Below are 21,057 nucleotides of genomic sequence, written 5' to 3'. Positions count from 1 at the left end.
CTCACTTGAAGAAATATTTCATATTACAATACTGGAATGTCATTGGATTATCCTTTTTAGGTAATATGGCACCTTATTTTAAAGCACCAGAGAAGCTGGTAGCTGCTGTCTAAGATACTGCATATCACTGTACATACAATATCTTGCCATGAAGTAGCATTCTCCAACTCCAAAAAGGCATTTCTGATCATGTCTAGTTTTTACCTCAAAACTGTGGGTTTAGTCCAGCCTTCCAATATGTTACATATCACCACATATCATCTGCTTTGCAATTAAACAAATGTGTCACAGTTGGATTTCCAGGATGCTGTGTGTTGCTGCATAACTGGACATGGAAGAATAGGACTGAACTCACTGTATGAAGAGCAAAATGATGAAAATTATTTATCTGTGCCTCATTTTCAATAGTCTCGTTTTATATTGCAAGATCACTTCTCGGGAAAAACATCCAGAAAAAAGTGGCAGCTTCCCTGTAGCATTCTCCGGATGAGCAGTAAACTGTGTAGATGAGCAAGGAAACAGTTATGTTTTTCTACAATATTTTACTAATGCATTTATTTTTTCCTTGACATTTTCCCTTTTCAGTGGATTTGGTTTTTAGTGTCTAAGAATTAAGATGACTGAAATATTTATGCATCTGGAAAAGGTGAATTCTTAACAAAGTTCCAGCTAATTTCCTAAAATACCCAGGCTCTAGGGAGGTAGGACCCACTTCTTGGCAATTTACAAATATATGAGAACATCAGGTGCTAATTGTACATGTCATATAACCTACTTCATACTAAGAAAGAGTGATTAAACAAAAAACCCCTAATGTTAGGCAACCTACACTACAGCCCTTGAAGAACGGAGTGGAATAGAAGCTCTGGAGATGTTAGCTCAAAACAAAAGTAGCTGTGAGGTGCTCTACCAGTCTCCATGTGTATCAGTAACACCCCCACCCTCCACCACACTGCCGGATCCCAAGACAGAGATCAAGATAAAAATCCCTAATCATGAGTGCTTGTAAGTTTTCCTGTCTTTCTTTGTAACTGAAGGTTTCCAGTTAACATAAATCAATTAGCTATAATTTTTAGTAATGCTATTTTCTGTATGTTCTATTTTTATTTCATGTTTGTTAAGTTGTAGGCAAGGCAATTGGATTCTATATACCTACCTTGCAACCCTAGGAAAGTCCATGGAGGCTCAAGATACATCATATAAGTAAGCACTCAGTGTTGAGCTATGAGAAAGAGGACACCATGCCACATACCAAATGATATATTCATCCCTTTGCATAGTAAAGGTAACACACTAATCCATTAACTGAGCTAAAGATTTAATACTCTACAAAACAAAGGTACAGATCTGGATTAATCACTTGCATAAATATTGGTTTGGAATAACTTATAGGTATGTATGAATTTAAATTGAAGACCTTTAACACTTATTTAACATTTATTTTTTGGACAGCCATCCTTCCTAAGCGTTATCAGCAAGTGCTTTCCATATAGCGTCAATCAAAAATGGAGAGCAAAATAAAACCTTTCTATGAATGTGAGATACAAAGAAGGGAAAAGTTACTCTGTCTCAGAGGGTTAAGAGAAATGGGGCAGTATAAGTAAAAGAGCAGTCCTCGGAATGTGAAGAGATGAAGGGAGAGAACAGAGCTGAGGACAATGACTAGAAGGAGTAGAGTAATCAGGAGCTGAAGCAGAGAAATTAGAGCACTGTGCTGTAGTGAGTCTCTAGAGGGTTTTGAAAACCATGATAGCAATTTGCAGGTTGGATTTGGAAATGGAGAGGAAGTTGATGAAGATGACAGAGATGATAATTGCCGTGTTTTCTGAAACAAGAGGCACCTCTGTCTCCTGCATTCTGGAGGCCCCTGAAGTTTTCAAGGTAGGGGTTTAAGGAAGAACATAAAAGAAAGAATTGCAGTAGTTAAACTAGTAATAGGTTTAGGAGTGTAAGAGAAATTTTCCTTAAAAGAAACATGGGAATCATCCATTTCAAAATGAATTCTTAACCTTTTGGCCAGCATTCACCTGTTTTTCAGCTGGGATTTTTGCTTTCAAGCAATGAGCTGATGGTCCCTGCTAAGATCCCCATGAAAACCCTTTCTTGTATGTTCCTTGTGTTTATGAGCCAACATACCATCAGATAAAATTGAAGTATTTTGAACAGATTATCAGTCAGAAGTTAGTAGCAATAAATCTGTAGAATACATCTAGTTTCTTCTATTTCCTGCATGCTGGAAATAACCATCTTAAATGGTGCCCAGGTCTATGATGCACCCAGGTGTGAACTGCAGTCTGCTATGAACTATTTCTGTAACTTTTGTGATGTCACTGTAAAATGGTGGGACTGGATCAGCTGGTTCAGCAACAAAAGAACAATCTTCCAGTCAGCCTGTTTGGCTTGTCAAGGTTTTATGCTTGAGATTTATAGTGTTCACTGCTTACAAGAACAGAAATGATTTTACTTGAACACAAACAGAAAATTGCTCAATCTGTGCTACAAACCAAGCCAGCAACAACTCGGTATGGAGGCCTTCGTTCTTAAAGGCTTTCTACAGCTAGTAGAAGTTCTTGTAGAGTTTTCTGCTCCATTGAAAGTGTGATGGGGCTTACTGTCCCCAGTCCCTGTCTCTAGTCCCACCTAATCTCTCACCCTTACCATTTAAATCTGAGCAAATGCTCTTTTCAAGTCTCATATGGCCCAGGGTTTCATCAGGCCAGTTATGCTCTAGAAGATTCATGGTTCAGCATATCAAATGTGCTATATAAACCCCATAAAATGAATGTATACTTGCTGGATCCAGCAGTTAAAACTGGGGAGAGAGCTGGAAAACAGTGGCTGACTGGAGGTCAAGCAGTTTATTTTTCAGATAGATGCAGGGAAATGGGGTCCTTTGAGAGGGAATTAGATACTGATCTAAAACTAAAAAAGATTGAGAAGCAGAGCGGGCGAGTGATGTGCTGGCCGCAGCTTCCTGCCGCCCCTATTGGCCCGGGACGGCAAACTGCGGCCAGTGGGGGCCGCGATCGGCCGCACCTGCTGCGTCAGCAGGTAAATAAACTGGCCCGACCCACCAGGGTGCTTACCCTGGCGAGCCGCGTGCCAAACATTGCCGACCCCTGCTATAGGCAGTAAGCACTATCTTTGGCCTTGTTCTCTATATCATAGTTCCCTAATGTTTCTGAGTACTCTGAAAAACTGTCACTATCTAAATGGATCCTCATTAAACTTATGCTGCTTGCTTTGAACTACACTGTTGCTAAAGGAACACAGTGTTTTATAAACAAATACAGATGGCTGTTTCTTTCTTCCTTATTTTTTTTTACACTATGAATTGGGATGAATGTGTCTAAAAGTATGGTCATGCAGTAGGCCACCAAAAGGTAAATCAAGGTAGCTGATGGCAATCTTTGTTGGCTGAAATTACTGGAATGAAAATTATGTAGGTCACAAGAGCAGGGAAAATCAAAACGGCTGTCTTCTGTCTCTAGGCCTTTGAGGCAGCTGCAAAAGGGACTGACAGGTGCTGTATTTTCCTCAGGAGTGCAGACACTGATTTCTTCTGTGGTGGTGGTGGTGATATTCTGAAAAAAATGGTTACCTACCTTTCATAACAGTTGTTCTTTAAGATGTGTTGCTCATGTTGATTCCATTTTAGGTGTGTGCATGCCCACTTGCATAGTCATTGGAGATTTTTGCCTTAGAGATATCCATAGGGTCGGCAGTTGCACCCTCTGAAGTGCTGCACTCATGAGTCGGTATATTAGGCGCCACCAGCCCTACACCCTCTCAGTTCCTTCTTGTTGGCAACTCCGATAGACGGGCAGGAGGGCGCCTAATGTAATGGACATGAGCAACACATCTCAAAGAACAACAGTTACGAAAGGTAGGTAACCGTTTTTTCTTCTTTGAGTGCTTGCTTATGTTGATTATATTTAGGTGACTCACAAGCAGTATCCTTGGAGATGGGCTCAGAGTTCACGGTCATGTAGCTTTCAACACTGCTCTACTGAAGCCAGCATCGTCTTGGGCCTGCTGGTAGCATTAGTGCGTAATGAGACGTAAATGTGTGGATGGATGACCAGGTATCGGCCCTGCAGATATCATGAATAGGCACTTGGGTCAGGAAGTCTGCCAATGAGGCTTGCCCCCTAGTTGAGTGGGAAGTTACAATCACTGGTGGAGGAACTTTTGCCAGACTGTTGCAGCAATGGATGCAGGCAGTGATCCAGGGTGAAATTCACTGGGCGGACACTGGACAACTTTTCATCCGATCCACCACCATGATGAACAACTGCGTCGACTTATGAAACAGCTTGGTCCGTCGAAGTAGAAGGCAAGTGATTTCCTGACATCCAGAGAGTGCAATTTGCACTCCTCCTTCGACTTATGAGGCTTTGGAAAGAAGACAGGTAAATATATGTCCTGGGTGGTATGAAACTGAAATTACCTTGGGCAGGAATGCTGGGTGTGGCCGCAGCTGGACCTAGTTCTTATAGAACACTGTATAGGGTCGCGTCAAAGTAAGTGCCCTGATCTCAGAGACCCTGCAGACGTTATTGTGCCCAGGAAAGAAACCCTCCAGGAAAGGAGGAGAAGGGAGCAGGAAGTCAGAGACTCGAAGGGGGGACCAACCAGCATGAGATTCAGGTCCCAAGGAGGGATGGGGTCTGGGATGTGAGGGTAGAGACGCTCCAGACTTTTCAAAAACTGGACTGTCATGTTGTGAGCAAAGACTGCCCTGCCCTGGAATGGAGGGTGGAAGGCTGAAATAGCAGTCAAATGGACCTTAATCGAGGACAGGGATAAACCCTGGAGCTTGAGGTGCAGAAGATAGTCCAAGATTGCCTGTAGCGAGGCTTGTTGGGTCTTGATATCCTGGTCCAAGGCCCAGCACGTGAACCTTTTCCATTTGGCTAGGTAGGTCACCCCGGTGGAGGGCTTTCTGCTGCCCAACAAGACCTGCTGGACATGGGCCGAGCACTCCTGTTCTTCCGCATTCAGCCATGCAGCAGCCAGGATGTCAGGTGCAGTGCCGCCAGGTTTGGGTGCAGAAGACTGCCATGGTTCTGGGGACATCAGATCCGGCCAGAGAGGCAGCTGCAGTGGGGCAGCCACCCAAAGGTCCAGCACCGTGTGTAACTAGTGCTGGCGAGGCCAAGCCAGGGCTATCAGGATTACCTTCACCTTGTCCTGTTTGATCTTCATGAGGACACTGTGGATTAAGGGCACCGGCAGGAAGGCATACATCAGAGCCTCTGACCATGGGAGCAAAAAGGCGTCAGACAGGGAGCCCCTGTCCATCCCCTGAATCGAGCAGAACACGTGGCACTTCCTGTTCTGGCATGATGCGAACAAGTCCACCGGGGGAGTTCCCCACTTTTGGAAGATCACACTGACTGCCTCCGGATGGAGCAATCACTCATGGCGAGAAGAGAAGGTCCTGCTGAGGCAATCTACCACCACGTTCCTGGCCCCGGGAAGGTACGCAGCCACCAGGTGGATGGCACGCTGCACAGAGAAGTCCCAAAGATGGAGAGCTTCTTAGCAAAGGGCCAACAACCTGACTCCACCTTGCTTGTTGATGTAAAACATTGCAGCGATATTGTCCGTCAGGACCTGTACCACCTTGCCCCGCAGGTGAGGCAGGAAAGCCTGGCAGGCCAAGCAAACCACTTGGAGTTCTCAGACATTTATATGGAGGGACAGATCATCCTGTGACAAGCGGCCTTGTGTGCTGAGCTCACCCAGGTGGGCTCCCCAGACTAGGTCCAAGGCATCAGAGACCAGGGTCAGCGGTGAGGATGGGGCTGCGAAGGGAACTCCCTCCAACACCGATCCAGGGTCCAACCAACATTCCAAGGATGACTGTATATGATGCAGCACCCTGATTACCCAGTCTAGATCATGCCTGTTGCTGATGTGGACTGACGCCAACCACGCTTGCAGTGGCCAGAGATGGAGCCGGGCATGACAGACCACGTATGTACATGCTGTCCTGTGGCCTAACAATCTCAGGCAGGTGCGAGCGGTGGTTAGCAGGTGGTCCCTTACATGAGAGATCAGGTCCAACATGGCTTGGAAACGGGCTTCTGGAAAGAGGGCTCTGACTTGCATACAGTCGAGTATCACTTTATGATTTCTATCCATTGCACTGGTCTGAGGATCAACTTCTTTTCATTTATCAACAGGCCCAGGTCCGTGGCAGGTGGAACGTACCAGATAGAGCCTCCTTTGTACCTGATCCCGAGATCTGCCCTTGATGAGCTAATCGTCGAGATACAGGTAGACCTGGACATCTTGACGCCTCAGTTAAGCGGCCACTGGAGCCATACATTTTGTGAACGCCAGTGGGGCCAATGAGAGACCAAAGGGCAGGGCCGTGAATTGGAAATGGCACCAGCCCACCATAAAACAGAGGAACCATCTATGCCCTTGGAAGATGGAGATATGAAAATAAGCATCCTTCAAATTGAGGGTGGCGTACAAGTTTCCTGGATCCAGGGAGGGAATGATGGAGGCCAGGGAGACCATATGAAACAAACCTCTTGAGAGATTTTTTGAGGTGTCACAGGTCTTATGGGTCTTAGGCCCCCTTTTGCTTTCGAGATTAGGAAATAATGGGAGTAGAACCCTTTCCCTCTCATTTCGCAAGGGACCTCCTCTACTGCCCCCAGCTTCAGGAGGTTCTTGACCTCCTGAACGAGGAGTTGCCCGTGAGAAGGATCCCTAAAGAGTGGGAATGGGAAGGAGGGCAGCCAAGAATTGTAGGATGTAACCCAGAGATATAATTTTGAGCACCCAGCGGTCCGAGGTCACACACACCCAGGCTGAATGGTAGGGGTGGTTGAGGAAAAAGGATAGACCAGGAAGTTGACTGGAATGTCACTTCTGAGTACACCCTCAAAACGAGCACTTCTGTCCCCCATGGGCAGGCTGAGCAGGTGTATGGGAGATGGAAGGGTGGTAATGACTAAAACTCATGTCTCTGTCCCTCCTCCTAGCAAAGCCCGGCGAGGTGGCTAAGGCCCTGGAGGGGTGTGTGTGTGTGTGTGTGTGTGTGTGTGTGTGGAGGGGGCTTGAAATGCTTCCTCGCCAATTGCAGTGTATGCAGGCCCAGTGAGCGGAGTGTGACCCAAGTGTCCTTAAGTCCATGCAGCCTTGCATCCATCTGCGCTGCAAAGAGTCCATTCCCATCAAATGGGAGGTCCTGGATGGAGGACTGCATCTCCTGGTACAGGCCTGCGGTTTGAAGCCAGAAACAGCATCTCATAACCACAGTCGATACAACCACCCTGGCATCCTGGCCGTGTCCCAGACCATTTTGCAGGTGCATCTAGCCACTGCCGTTCCCTCCTCAACTAGGGCCCCGAACTCTTTGTACAAATCCTTGGGCAGGGAATCCTTGAACTTATGGAGGGAGTCCCACAGATTGAAGTTATATCTCCTCAATAAAACCTGGTGATTTGCCACCCTGAATTGAAGACTGGATGTTTAATAAATCTTTCTTCCAAAAAGGTCCAGCCTCTTTGCTTCTTTATTTTTTGGGGCAGAACTGTTTTGCCTGGCTGTCTTTCTTGTTGGTAGCAGACACAACCAGTGACCCCGGAGGTGGCTGGGTGTACAAGTATTTGAACCCTTTAGCCGGGATGAAATAGTTCTTTTCAGCCATTTTGGAGGTGGGTGGAATGGAGGACGGGGTCTGCCAGAGGGCTTTAGCTATTTTCAAGACCCCATGATGCACCGGCAGTGCAACTTATAAGGGGGTTGTTGCCGAGAGCACGTTAAACAAGGTGTCCGACTGCTCTGTCATCTCCTCCACCTCCAGGCCCAAGTTCATGGCTACCCTTTGGAGCAGGCCCTGATGCTCCTCAAAATCATCCAGTAAGCTGGCATGAGAGGGTCCTGCAACAGCCTCGCCTGGCAACAAGGAGGATGACTGAATCACTGGGGGCGGGTCTGGGACATCATTCGCCATGGGGGAAGGGGAGTTAGGGGTGGGCATTCACTCTTGTGCCCCAGTGTCTGATTCTGCTCCGCACACCGAGCCCAGTGCCGCCGGTGCTGTCGGTTGCTTCTCTGAAGTGGCAACCGATGAGTGATGTGAAAGGGCATCAGCAGAAGCAACACATCCCATGATTTCCAGGAGGCCACCTACTTGCACCAGGCACCCACCATCTTCTCTCAATTCTCACTTATTCACAAAGTCAACACACACTAACCTACATCGTTTTAAAAGGTTGTTAATACAGAGCCTTCTTCCAGATGCTCAGGGCATCCTGTCTTATGTGTGTTGTCCATTTACACTGTAGTCCTTCTTGGGGCAGAGACCCTAAATAGTGCTCAGCAAGCAGCACCAGAACTTAACCAATAATAAACGTGTTTGCTCAAAAGGAAGTTGGTACTTGTTTTTCATCAAAGAATCATGGAATAATAATAGAAGATTAGGATTGGAAGAAACTTCAGGAGGTCATCTAGTCCAACCCATTGCTCAAAGCAAGACGAACACCAATTAAATCACCCCAGCCAGGGCTTTGTCAAGCCGGGCCTTAAAAACCTCTAAGGATGGAGATTCCACCACCTCCCTAGGTAACCCATTCCAGTGTTTCACCACCCTCCTAGTGAAATAGTGTTTCCTAATATCCTAGACCTCCCCCACTGCAACTTGAGATTATTGCTCCTTGTTCTGTCATCTGCCACCATTAAGTATAGCCAAGCTCCATCCTCTTTGGAACCCCCCCTTCAGGTAGTTGAAGGCTGCTATCAAATCCCCCCTTACTCTTCTGCAGACTAAACAAGCCCAGTTCCCTCAACCTCTCCTCGTAAATCATGTGCCCCAGCCCCCTGATCATTTTCGTTGCCCTCCGCTAGACTCTCTCCAATTTGTCCACATCCTTTCTGTAGTGGGGGCCCCAAAACTGGACACAATATTCCAGATGTGGCCTCACCAGTGCCAAATAGAGGGGAATAATTACTTCCCTCAATCTGCTGGCAATGCTCCTACTAATGCAGCCCAATATGCCACTAGCCTTCTTGGCAACAAGGGCACACTTATATCCAGCTTCTCATTCACTCAAATCCCCAGCTCCTTTTCTGCAGAACTGCTGCCTAGCCACTCGATCCCTAGTCTGTGCATGGGATTCTTCTGTCCTAAGTGCAGGACTCTGCACTTGTCCTTGTTGAACCTCATCAGATTTCTTTTGGCCCAATCCTCCAATTTGTCTAGGTCACTCTGGACCCTCCCTATCCCTACTCTCCAGCATATCTACCTCTCCCTCCAGCGTAATGTCATCTGTGAACTTACTGGGGGTGCAATTTATCCCATCATCCAGATCATTAATAAAGATGTTGAACAAAACTGGCCCCGGGACCTACCCTTGGGGCACTCCACTTGCTACCGGCTGCCAACTAGACATCGAGCCGTTGATCACTATCCGTTGAGCCCGACAATCTAGCCAGCTTTCTATCCACCTTATAGTCCATTCATCCAATCCATACTTTTTTAACTTGCTGGAAAGAATACTGGGGGAATGCATGTCACAAGGCATGTTGTACCCTGAAGATCACTGATCCACAAGAGCATATTATCAGCGTACTAGAGAGTGCAAATACTCTTTAATGGCTGTGACATGGAATAAACTGGTTGTGTAACTTTGATAGTACCTGATATATTTGTCTTGATGATTTATTAAGGTGGCAGTCAGTATTCCATTTATGTTTTCTTTTAAAGACAGAAGCCAGAATCCTGTTCCCTCCCAACCATCTGCCCCTGTCTCACTACACACGTCACTGAAAACAAAAACACTTGTACCTCATGGGTGGATTCATCATTTGTATGTCCATGAAGTTCTTCAAAAGTGTGACTTGGATCCAGTAGCAAAACTCAAAGGCCACTAAGTGATATTTTATATATGCAAAAGGATTTGTTAAGCCCTGACAGCTTCTTAGAACCTGTCAGGCTTCTGTTTCTCTTACTAGGGTCAAATCTAGATAATTTATACAATGCTGTAAATCCAATTAATCTTAAAATATTCTGTAATTGAGAGGTCAGAAGGCCTTCCATAGTACTGGCTGTGTAGGATTTGTGTTTTTTCCTCATACATTCTGTAAGATGCAAATAAACATTTTCTCCTGTTTAACGTACATCAAAATGGAGTCCCTGACAGTGGAGTTGGGGCATTTTTTTGGCAGGCACAAGCATAGTGATTGGACTTCTGATGAAAATAAGGCAAACAGCATGGAGAAAGTAGCTGAATCTGCTATGTCAAGAGCACAGAGAATGTTCTCCCTCGCCATTTTTGGAGAGGGCCACCAGGAGACTAAAATACCCTAAGGTATACAAGGCAGCTATTAGAGGAGCAGAAGAGATTTTGTTTCCAATACTACAACACGACTACTACCTCCTGTAGAATCCCTTATTTTATCCATCATGGTCTGCTCCAGACACTACGGTTCTGAGTGAAGTATAAATCTGTATATATGGTAGGAGCCTTTGATGATCTATCATCTAAAGCACTCTGTGTCACTTGTACCTCACTATGTTGAAAGGTTGGGTTTTTTTGGAGGGAGAGAGAGTGGTGGGGGAAGGAATCAAAGAACATGATGATTACACTGAGTAGGGATTGTCAATAGCAATTGCACTAGCAATACAGATGTGTATTCAGGCTGAGTCATTGGATAATTAGATCAGGGATAGATCTGATGACTTCTAAACAGACTACATCTCATTGCTCAGGGATGTAGACTCTTCCATTGAGCCTACAAATTTGCAGCCAAGAGCCAACAGCAGATGGACTGTTCAAAAATGAAGAGCTACTTTAGCTGCTTTGGAGACAATTATTAATAGTAAATATTTATACTATGGTAGCTCCCAAAGGCCCCCATTAATACTATTGTGCTTGGTGAGGAACAAACACAGAGAGAGATGAGACAATCTTTGCACAGAGCATTTGGTTTGGGGGGAAGGGTCAGCAGTGCCAACGAATACAGGAATGGCAATAGCAGAAAGGCTAGAAGCAGGTGCGTTAGCATTCAGTGCTAGAGGCATTGGTGACAGATTTGGACAGAAGTGGAAGATCTGATGACCATATCTGGCTGGTAACACCTTGTGGAGTTCTCTTCAAAAAATATATATATGATAGTCAATCAAGCACTATAGGTTTTTTCCCTTCACACCTTCCTTAAAAAGAGTTGAGACACTTGCACTAGGATGTTATGAGGAAAGAAAAAATATGTTCTAAGCACAGCGATCAGTGTACAGGACTCAGACACACCCAAGAGATCTGATGTATATTCTTGATTCTGCTATGGACATATTGACTTTGCATGAGTCACTTAAGGCCCAATTTTCATTGGCTTCAATATAGCTACTGACAAGAGTAAATGCTACTCAACATGAGTAAGCATTGCTGAATTGGGCCTTCATGTTTTTGTGCCTTAGTTTCCTTGTCTGCAAAATGTAGATTTATAAAACTTGCCTTCCTCAAATGCACACCATGAGCCTAAATTCATTCATATTTGTACCACACAATGAGAATCAACAGATGGAAAGCACTAAAACATGCAAAATACGTAACATGCTTGTCACATGTTACATATTTCTACTAAAGATTATTGAAAATATTCTGACAAAAAGTTTTTCATCAGCAAATGCTGATTTTTCAAAACAAATTCAGAGGAAAGGGTCAGTCGACAAATTCCCTACTTCCCAAAATTTTTGAAAACAGTTCCTTTTTGAGGTTGAAATGACTTTTCATAAGCATGAACCAATTTCTGGTGAATAGGATTTACTCTTTGACTAACTGGAAGAAATGCTGATACTTATGAAAAGTTTTAAAGAATATTTTGATTAGAAACAATTTGTTTATATTTTATACTTCTCCCCCAACATTTTTTTAAAACTAGGAATCTTTACATGAAAAGAGAATCTTTATTTCTTAACAGTACTTCAATTTCCATGGTTTGTTCCTCACCAAAAACTCTTAATCCTCTGTTTGCAAGATCATAGACATCTCCACAGCAACTAATGGTGAAGTCAAAAACAGAGGATTATGACTTCAGGTGAAGAACAAACATCTGGAAGTGATGAAATCCTAGAAGACAATGATCCTGTTTTTCAAGAAAACATCAGAAGCAACAAATCAGGGGGAAAGACCAAAAATATGTAAAAAATATAGATAGAATGCAATCTAAAGGAAACATCCAGTGTTTAGTGGATTAACTATGAACAGCATGGAAAATACGGAAAAGAATCTAATGCAAACGTAAAATGCTACTGTACATTTCTTAAGCATACCTTATTTATAAAGGCAATGTCAATACTTCTAATCTTTTTTATTATTATGTAAAAACCCACTGATAATTTAGTGGTGATGAATACAACATATTTTATTTTGTATTTGCAAAATTACTTTTGAAAGAAGCAGATGTGTGCCAGCACATCTGGAAACCACTTTTAATTACATTTTCCTCAAGTAGGAAAGCAGTAGCTTGTACCCATAGTGAAGCTTTTATATCTGACCACACAAATGCTAGCAACCACCTGTGCTTTACTCTAATTTGCATTATAGAGTATATCACATTACTACCCTATTATTCCAGAACTACATATAAAGTTGTTATGTGATTAAGCGGCAGCAAGTGTGGTCTTAAAAAAGGCCTTTCCTCAACAAAAAAATGTAATAAACTTGATTGCAGTTAAGGTACTTACCACTGAGGATATCACAATAAGCGTGAGTCTAAAATTGTCTTGTCTGGTCCTGAAAGTCATAAACATATACATTAAAAATTATGTTTATTGGTCTGCAGAGTGGAATTTAGTAAATTAATTTTTCTCTTCAAATGAGATGCATTGTGTGGGGTTTCATTTTGTTTGGTTTCTGTTTGATTTTTTTTACATTTTATGTCAGACTTTTAGTGTCATAATCATACTTCATCCTGCATTTTTAGTCAAACTCTATGATTACAGAAGACAATTACAACTCTGATCTGCCAGCACAATATTTCATTTCAGTCAAAAATATTTTCATAAACTGCAAACATCTTGATTTTATGGTAATCTGGGTCTTTTGGTCTTACAAGGGAAAAGTAAATGTTTTGCTTGTTTACATCCTTATTATTCATTTTTGACAAAGGATGAAGTTCCAGATTTGTACATTATTTTTATATTCCTTTTTTCAATATCACTCTTTCAGAATTCTCAGTGTGTCTAAGGTGGACATTCAAACATCTGTATGTACCGTCTGGGAGGGGACACAGTGATTACTTGTAATGTATTTAACTCTGATATAGGAATCCCTGAATCTCCAAGGACACATCAGTAAGAAATAGACACTAGTATGTACAACTTTTCCAAATAGTTTTTTTCTCCCTTAAAAAAGTATATAAAAAAGTAATCCTTGAACATAAATGATACAGCCAAATGAGCTACCATATTTTAGTATAAATTGCTATGGTTATTTTCATAACATTCATTTAACTAAGAACAGAGCTATAAATGTCATATCAGCATACTTCTATCTGCTTATCAGTCAATATGTTTGGGAAAAAAGATTTCACAATATCATTAATGTAAAAACACGTTCACCTGACTAATATTTTCACCCCCATTTCAGAAATTAAATTTTATGGGATTATATGAAGCCACAGAGAATTCCTCTTGGGACCAAATTCTGAATAACTTCATTAAGTGCTGTCAAGAGCCCTGAGGTTTGGAATGAATGATTCTTCTCCCTCTTCCAGACAGAGGAATAGTGGAGCTGATTCCTGTATACTAGCTCTGCCATTATACTCTCTTTCTTTGTGGAGGCATCACTAATGGATCCATAAATCTATTTGGCCTCTCTCCTGCCCTCCCACCACCAAAATCCCTCCATGACCATGCACAGTAGCACCTAGATAGAATGCATTCCCTGCACAGGCTTTCCAAATTCTGCTGCCTCCCACCACATAGCAGCATTGGTTCTCCTGCATCTAAGGTTCTGGGAAAGATTTGTCCCTTAATCTATCTTCTTCATGCTTCCAATGCTTGTGTGCCACACCTATGCATATTGGGCATCCCTTTAAAAATCCACCCAACTACTATATATTCAATAATATTGCAAATGCTGGATGGGTTGCTGTATAGAACACTCACTATGCCACACAGCGAGCCCTTTAATATCCTAGGGGAATTAAGAAGGTTAACAGGCCACAATCATATTGTTGTAAAATTATAACCTGGTTTCACAGTATGAACATATTGGTTGTCCATGTGAAGGAGAGAGAATACTCTTTCTCCTATTCCTTAATCTATGGTAATTGTTTTACACTGTTAAAAATATTTTCATTTTTGTGAATCACACAAAACTAAAAATGTAAAAGGCCCACTGTCTACTTGGAAAAACAGGCAAACCTCATACATCACTTGTAACATGTATTGCAAACTAGATAAATTCATAAGATGTACAAAGCCTGTCGAGCATTCAATAGTGCTCAACTATTACACAAAAATAAGTTTATTTTGTATATTCATTTTATCATTTGCTTCTTAGGACCTACTTGAAATCAACTTTATTGAGGGGAAAAAGGTGTTTTTAATTATCAAAACAGTGGATCTGTGAATTTAAATCGGATTCCTCTTGGAAATATTTTATCTGATGTAGTTTTAAGTGAGAATGTGTTAGCACATACTTAACCAGCTGGCACACCAACATAAATAAATTGGAAATAGTGACACTGCTTTATCTAATCAAAGCAAGGTTATGGGAATAAGTTTAGAAACAAAAGAATGCAAACTGGCTGAAAAAAAAAAAAGCTCTTAGATGCTACTTCTTTTTACAAAATTCGGAGCTCATTCCACCACCCTTCCTAACTTTATTACCATCCTTCACAAGTCAGGCCAGTGAAGACAATGGGGCTGCTTGTAGAAGATGGTACTACAATCAGGAACCAAGTGAAATACTCATAATCATATCTTCAGCTTTTAAGAGAGAGATAGATGCTGATTCTGTTTAAAGTTAAGAGACACTTAAGCAGGGGAATAGGAAAATTACGCTCCACCACAAATGGTTAAGCAGTCATGGAAAGAAAGAAAAAATTGCATCCTACAAAGGCTTGCTCACCATGGGTACGATTCAAAGCCCAGTGAAGTCAATGGGATTCTTTCCAGTGATTACAATGAGCTTTAGATCAGGCCCCAAGTGTTCACATTTCCTCAACTGCCATACTCACTAGCATTGCTAATAGGAGAATAGCATAATAAGGGATGTGTCTGGGAATGAGATGAACAGTGCCTTAGAAGAAATGGGATTTTTACGAGATGCTGAGCCATTAACATTTTAAAATATAGATATGAATTCATTCTACTGTAATTCACAGTATTGCAGATAACAGCCTGGTGGTGGGGTAAAGAGCAAGCAAACACTCCCATGGACACACTACCCAAATTCTTCTCATTTCAGACTGTAGATTTGATGGGATTTATTAGGACAATTCCCCTTAAACCAATTAGCCAGGTAGTGTTCATGCGTATGCGTACACATGGAGTTAGTCCACTCAGTTACTTGCAAAGTAGTAAACTGGAAACAGGATTGTGGCTGGTGACCGGTGCAGAACATGCTACATGAAGGGAAAAGAGAGCATCGCCACCTGGACAGAAAGCCCTCCCACAGCCAGAAACTACTGAATATCTGGGTAATTGTTGTGTGCAGAATGCAGAGTTTACATTGGAATTACTACCAGGAACAGGGGTTTTCTGGGTCATGTTAGTATGTCATGGCCATTTTAAGAAGGGCAGGGTTAAATCCTTGTCCATTTTTTCCCTTAAAGAACTGGTTGCAGATATTTAAAAAGGCTACGTAATTCTATTGGTCCTTCTTGGGAAATTTGACAAATCTAATATCATATATCATTGTTCTCAATTAAAAACAATATTTGGATACAGTAATTATTTAATAACCAATCAGAATATGGTGTGGTTATACCAACAATTTGTTAATTAAAAACTTTGTAAACTTTTGAGAGTCTGCTGCAGAAAGAACAGAGAAGGGAATATTATCAAGAACTATTTTGTCTGCATGTAGTCTCTGAGGAAACTCACACATTTTTATTCAGACCCTTAAATCACTGCACAGAAAAAATATATAATAAAAAAGCGCACATAACATGCTAATAAAGTGAGATTTCATTAGTAAATTACACCACTGTACACGATAAGTAGTCTGCATGCTTGTATTCCCGTTGCATAAGAATACACAGCAATCATACTACTCTTATATAATGCTAAAAGTCTGAAGATAAAAAATAAATAAAATAATTTCATGTTAAATTGGAATTTCTAGTCATTTACTGTACTTTTTATCACTGAGCTGACAACATATTACCATTAGTAGCTTATAACAAAACTAACATTTTAATTTGGCACATCATCTTCTTTTTTCTCTAACCCATGAAGTTTGGAATCTGGTATGTACTCCTCTTATCTAACTCTGTTACTTTAGAATCTAAGAGTGCACTGTGTACATTAATCTTTCATGGCAGAGTTCACTGAAGTTCTGCCAAAATTCAATAATTACATTCTATCCAGTGTAACAATTTATTTATCTCATTGCTGGAATTTAGACCATATAGAACAAAGTGCTCAGTTTATATGAATAAAATGCATTTTAAAAAATCCTCTGTTTCATTTCTCAAGTTTTAAAAATGATGGTGCAAATTACTGAATCTGAAGGCTGTCTTTTCGAGTCTGTTTGTTAGCCAGGTGAATCGAACATGCTTTGTTATGTGTTTATTTGATTTTTTTAAGTAGGGGAAAAAGTACTTTAGATATTGTTACATATTGGAAAAAATCACATACAATGTCCTTTTGTCACTGCACTATTAGCAAAATCCTCAAGTATTAATGTGTCATGATTAACAGTGCAAACTACAAAGCAAAACTGTAATATTTTGAATGAGTACCAATTATTTTATTAAGTTAAAATCAGCAATTGGAAGTTCAGCTGTTCTATAGAGTAAAATCAAAGATTAAAAATAGAGTAAACTTCAGTTCTACAATTCTTCACACTAGTGATACCTTCATAAACAAACAAAAACCAAAAGTTAAAGAACGCCAATTAAGAAGTTAAAATAACACCATTTCAGGGAGTTGTAAAAATCACTTGATGGGGAATATTTAGTATGCTTTACTTTTGAGAGTCTCCAGGAAAGTTAATAAACCAGGTCATGTATCAACCTGGCTGTACTGAAGAAATATTCATTTGTTGTTTCCGGATTTAGAAAGAGGAAATAATGTTAAATATTATTTACTGACTTAGCCAATATTTTTTGATGAAGCAAAATACTAACTAGCATGTCAGGTACTTTTGTGAACTTTACAGTAGTCTAAAATCAAATTTACAAAGTCTTTAGTTTCTTTACACACTCTCCTTTACTTTAGACACTAACAATCTCTGAAGTTAGTGCTTACCACAATAGAGAACTTGACTTTGGATTTAGAAAATGGCTCACAAAGTTTTTAGAGCAGTATATGCTATAATTTATAACTTAGTCCTCCCCCTTACCTCCATAAAATATGAAACTCTACAAGCAATGCACAAAGTATTGATAGCCAGTGCTCACTTTTTGTACTGAAAACCTTGCTTTAAAATGTAGTTGGCAATGAATGGGATAGAAATTGGGGGGTGGGAGGGTAAGGGAGGTTAAATCAACTGTATCTAATTTAGAGACACAAGCAAAAATTATTTTTATATATTGGATACAAGATTTATTTTCCCCTCTCCCAAATGCTACTTTGACATTTCCTTTTATGCACTATATTGTCATTTTCCGGCAATACTTCAGAGTAAAACAGGATTCAGCTGCAATATATTTTCAACCCTTGGCAAACCTAAAAATAAAATCTCCACTAAAATCTATTAGATCTTACACATGTTGTGCTGTTTCAGAAACATGGTCAATCGTTATTTCAATGTATTTTTAATCTTGTCAGCTTCCACCTCTGCAAACGCCATGTGTTAAAATTCAAATGTTAGGAAAGAATGTACAGTATCATAATTCAGTTCACAGCAACACAATAATGCAGAAACACTTTTCTACACAAATTAATATGCATTTTCAGACCCTGAAGGTTTCTTAAAGCTTCTCAAGTTGTTCCAGGTGCTTTTCCCTAAATCTAGTTACATCTTGCATTGTGTAATAATAAAGGAAAGAACAATACACTTTATAGAAAATGTATGTATGTTTAAAAAAGAAATACACAATGCCTACAAAGCCCATTCTAACTGCAGGTGCTATTGCAAAAGGGAGCAGAGTAGTGTGGTGATGAAAGCCTCGTTTCTTACTGATGCTGCTTATTAAACATGACTTTGCTTATAAGTCAAGGGAAAAACAGATTAAAATATAAGAGGAAACAAGCAATTAAAAGGCTAAAACCACAAGTACTGCTAAGTAAAATAAAATCTTTACAAAAATCTTGCTTCATATATTCCCTTTACATTGAGTAGACACTGAAATCTGCCTTCAGTTCTGGTGCAAGCTATACAGTATGTAACAGGAGGTCCTTAGTTTCCAATTACTGTACTTCATTGTTGGAAACAGATTTAACTCAAAAAGCATTCAAGTGTACAATAGTGAACTATTCATTTACTGGACCAAATTTATTTAGATAATATAAAAAATGAATAAGTGCATATAAAATACAGTGACAATCTTTACAAATTTTTGATATCTGAAAACACTGAAATGTCAACTTTCTCAGTTCTTTATTAATATTTAAAGTAACTCTCCTGTTCCGTTTTTAATAATAAAGGACATGCAGCTGTTGCACACTATTCCAGAAAGCTTCATAGCCAGATTTTTTTAAATTTAGGATAAATTCAAAGGTTTCTGTTATTTTTTTTTAAATTACAACATTCTGTCTATATCTGAATAGTTATATTTAAAAAGTTAACTTTTACTGTACACACAAAGAAACTTCTAGAAAATTTCATTACTTACTGTTCACTGAGTATTACTTACTGAGATTAACTGTTTAAAGAATTCATCTGCTACTTATCCAGGAGTGTTTTAAACAACCCTTAGCACTGTATACTGCTTAAATGAGATAAAATTAGCCTGTTTCGGTATACTGAAAAAAAGATATACATATAAAAGACAAGCCTTCCTCCTTATGACTTAGCTCATTGTAACCTATTTTTGGTGGCAAGTAAGCTAAGGAAATTTAGAATGATAATAGCAACAATTTGGTACATTAGGAAAAACCAAAAAGAAAATGAATGTGTCAGATATACTGTACAAAGTCATTTTGACATGCCTACACAACTGGTTGTAGCAGCTTTCACAAATGATTCCTAATCACAAAAAAATGCTCCAGGTTCTTTTAGAGAAAGCTTGCTGTTGGGAAGTTGATTTTGGCAAGGTGCCAAAATCATGTGCATAAGGGGCCCTCATTACCAATTCATGGCAGCCTTCAGCGCTGACAAAAAAATGTGACCCAACAGGCTAAAGCAACGACTAAAATTAAAAATTATGAGACAAAGACAACTTACTTAATATTCCTTCCATAGCCACATTGAACTTTTTCGTAATTAAACCCTCGTTAGTTTAAACAGTTTTCAACTTCTTTTAAATAATTGAGCAGGCATTCTTTAAAATCTGAAAGCTTTCCCTGTAAATTCACTCAATCTACTGCACTTTTAAAAGTATTTTCATGTGCTAACAGAACTTTCATTGTAAGTGTCTACTAAAAATCTCTCTAAAGCAGGAGTAGCGTGCCCATACAGATTTAATTTCTATAAATAGTAAACAATTACAACATTTCACCAGCTTTAAAACTGCGGGGGAAGGGGGAGAGAAGGAGGAAGGGAGGACTTAATATATAAGAGTAGCTATTTCCCAAATGTTCTAAAAAGATAATCAAAATGTTCATGCAAGTTGCAAACATTAAGCATTTACAATTAACAGAGCTGCACAACTTTCCCATAAAAGCAGATCTGATACACAGCCTTACCTAGATGTCGTCTGGCTTTTCTGTGGATCAAAAAGTTTCCTGCCTAAGCACACAGATATTCTTTCACAAACCATAAAGGCCCCTTTGATTAATCCAGCACTGTAACAGACTGCTTTCTACACCACAGTGAGAGCAGGATACGTCAGCTTTCAAGAGAAAAAAAAAATTCTTAATACACAATTATCAGCAGATTGTATAATAGTGGATTTATCTTAAAGAGGGAAAAGGCATTTTTTAAAAAGCAAAGAGGGTGCGGTCAGATGTTAGGCTATCCCTGAGAAAAGGGGCCTAGGCTGCATTAGTACCTAAATACTAGCAGAAGCAAACTGGGAAAGGAGCCAATGGAATGACTTTGTTTGACCCAGCTGCCAATCTCTCCTGAAGCAGTGCGCCAGACTAAACACTGACACTATTTTAACTCAAATCAGGCTACAGCAGCTGTTTGCTTTCCGGCTCTGAGCTATGCACCATGGCCATGATGACTCTGCACAGCACATATGATAGAGCTAGGGTTGTACTGCTAAAATATGTTCCATGTTTGGATTTGTCATATAGGAGCAATTTTAACACCTCTTGTTCCCCTGGAGTGAAATAAAAATGAGCTTACAGTCCTGTAGAAACTCAGCATTTCAATTCAAGTAATGAGGAGAAGTGACCATTTAGGACAAAAGAGAACTGGAACATACTGTACAGATGTGCGCACATGATTCCAAAATCCAACTGGCACCCAAGATAGAATCAGTGCTAAGTCAAAAAATAAGACTTGTCAAGAATCAGAAAGAACATCTCTTTTCCCTTTCTCACTAGTTCTTCTATCTAAACTGTATTTTTGTAACAGTTTTTAAATATTGTATAGGCATCCCTCCCCCATAAATACTATACATATATGTGTTGTGTATGTAGGCATATATATACCCATACACACACAGGTCCAGAGTCTGTTCTCAGTTACACTGGTGCAACTCCAGAACCTCCATTGCAACCAGTGGAGTTATTCCAATTTGCACCATCATAAACGGGACTAGAACTTGACATATCCATTTACATATAAAGTTCATATGTGAAAAGTA

General features: G+C 40.4%; 1 long non-coding RNA gene across 2 annotated transcripts in view; it reads right to left on the bottom strand.

Moving 5' to 3' along the window:
* LOC117888955 overlaps nt 1-21,057 on the bottom strand; it is a 329,393-nt gene that overhangs the window by 114,565 nt on the left and 193,771 nt on the right. The window contains exons 6-7 of one of the 2 annotated variants that reach the window (XR_004648389.1): nt 19,988-20,133; nt 12,710-12,758 (exon numbers count right to left, since the gene is read on the bottom strand). This is a non-coding gene — a long non-coding RNA (uncharacterized LOC117888955). The remainder of the gene's footprint in view (nt 1-12,709; nt 12,759-19,987; nt 20,134-21,057) is intronic. The other variant, XR_004648388.1, reaches the window with a different exon arrangement.

The sequence above is a fragment of the Trachemys scripta genome, chromosome 1, assembly GCF_013100865.1.
Source record: "Trachemys scripta elegans isolate TJP31775 chromosome 1, CAS_Tse_1.0, whole genome shotgun sequence".
In the NCBI taxonomy this organism is placed as follows: Eukaryota; Metazoa; Chordata; order Testudines; family Emydidae; genus Trachemys; species Trachemys scripta.
Note: the sequence above shows the minus strand (reverse complement) of the source record. Positions and strands in the feature narration are given on the sequence as shown.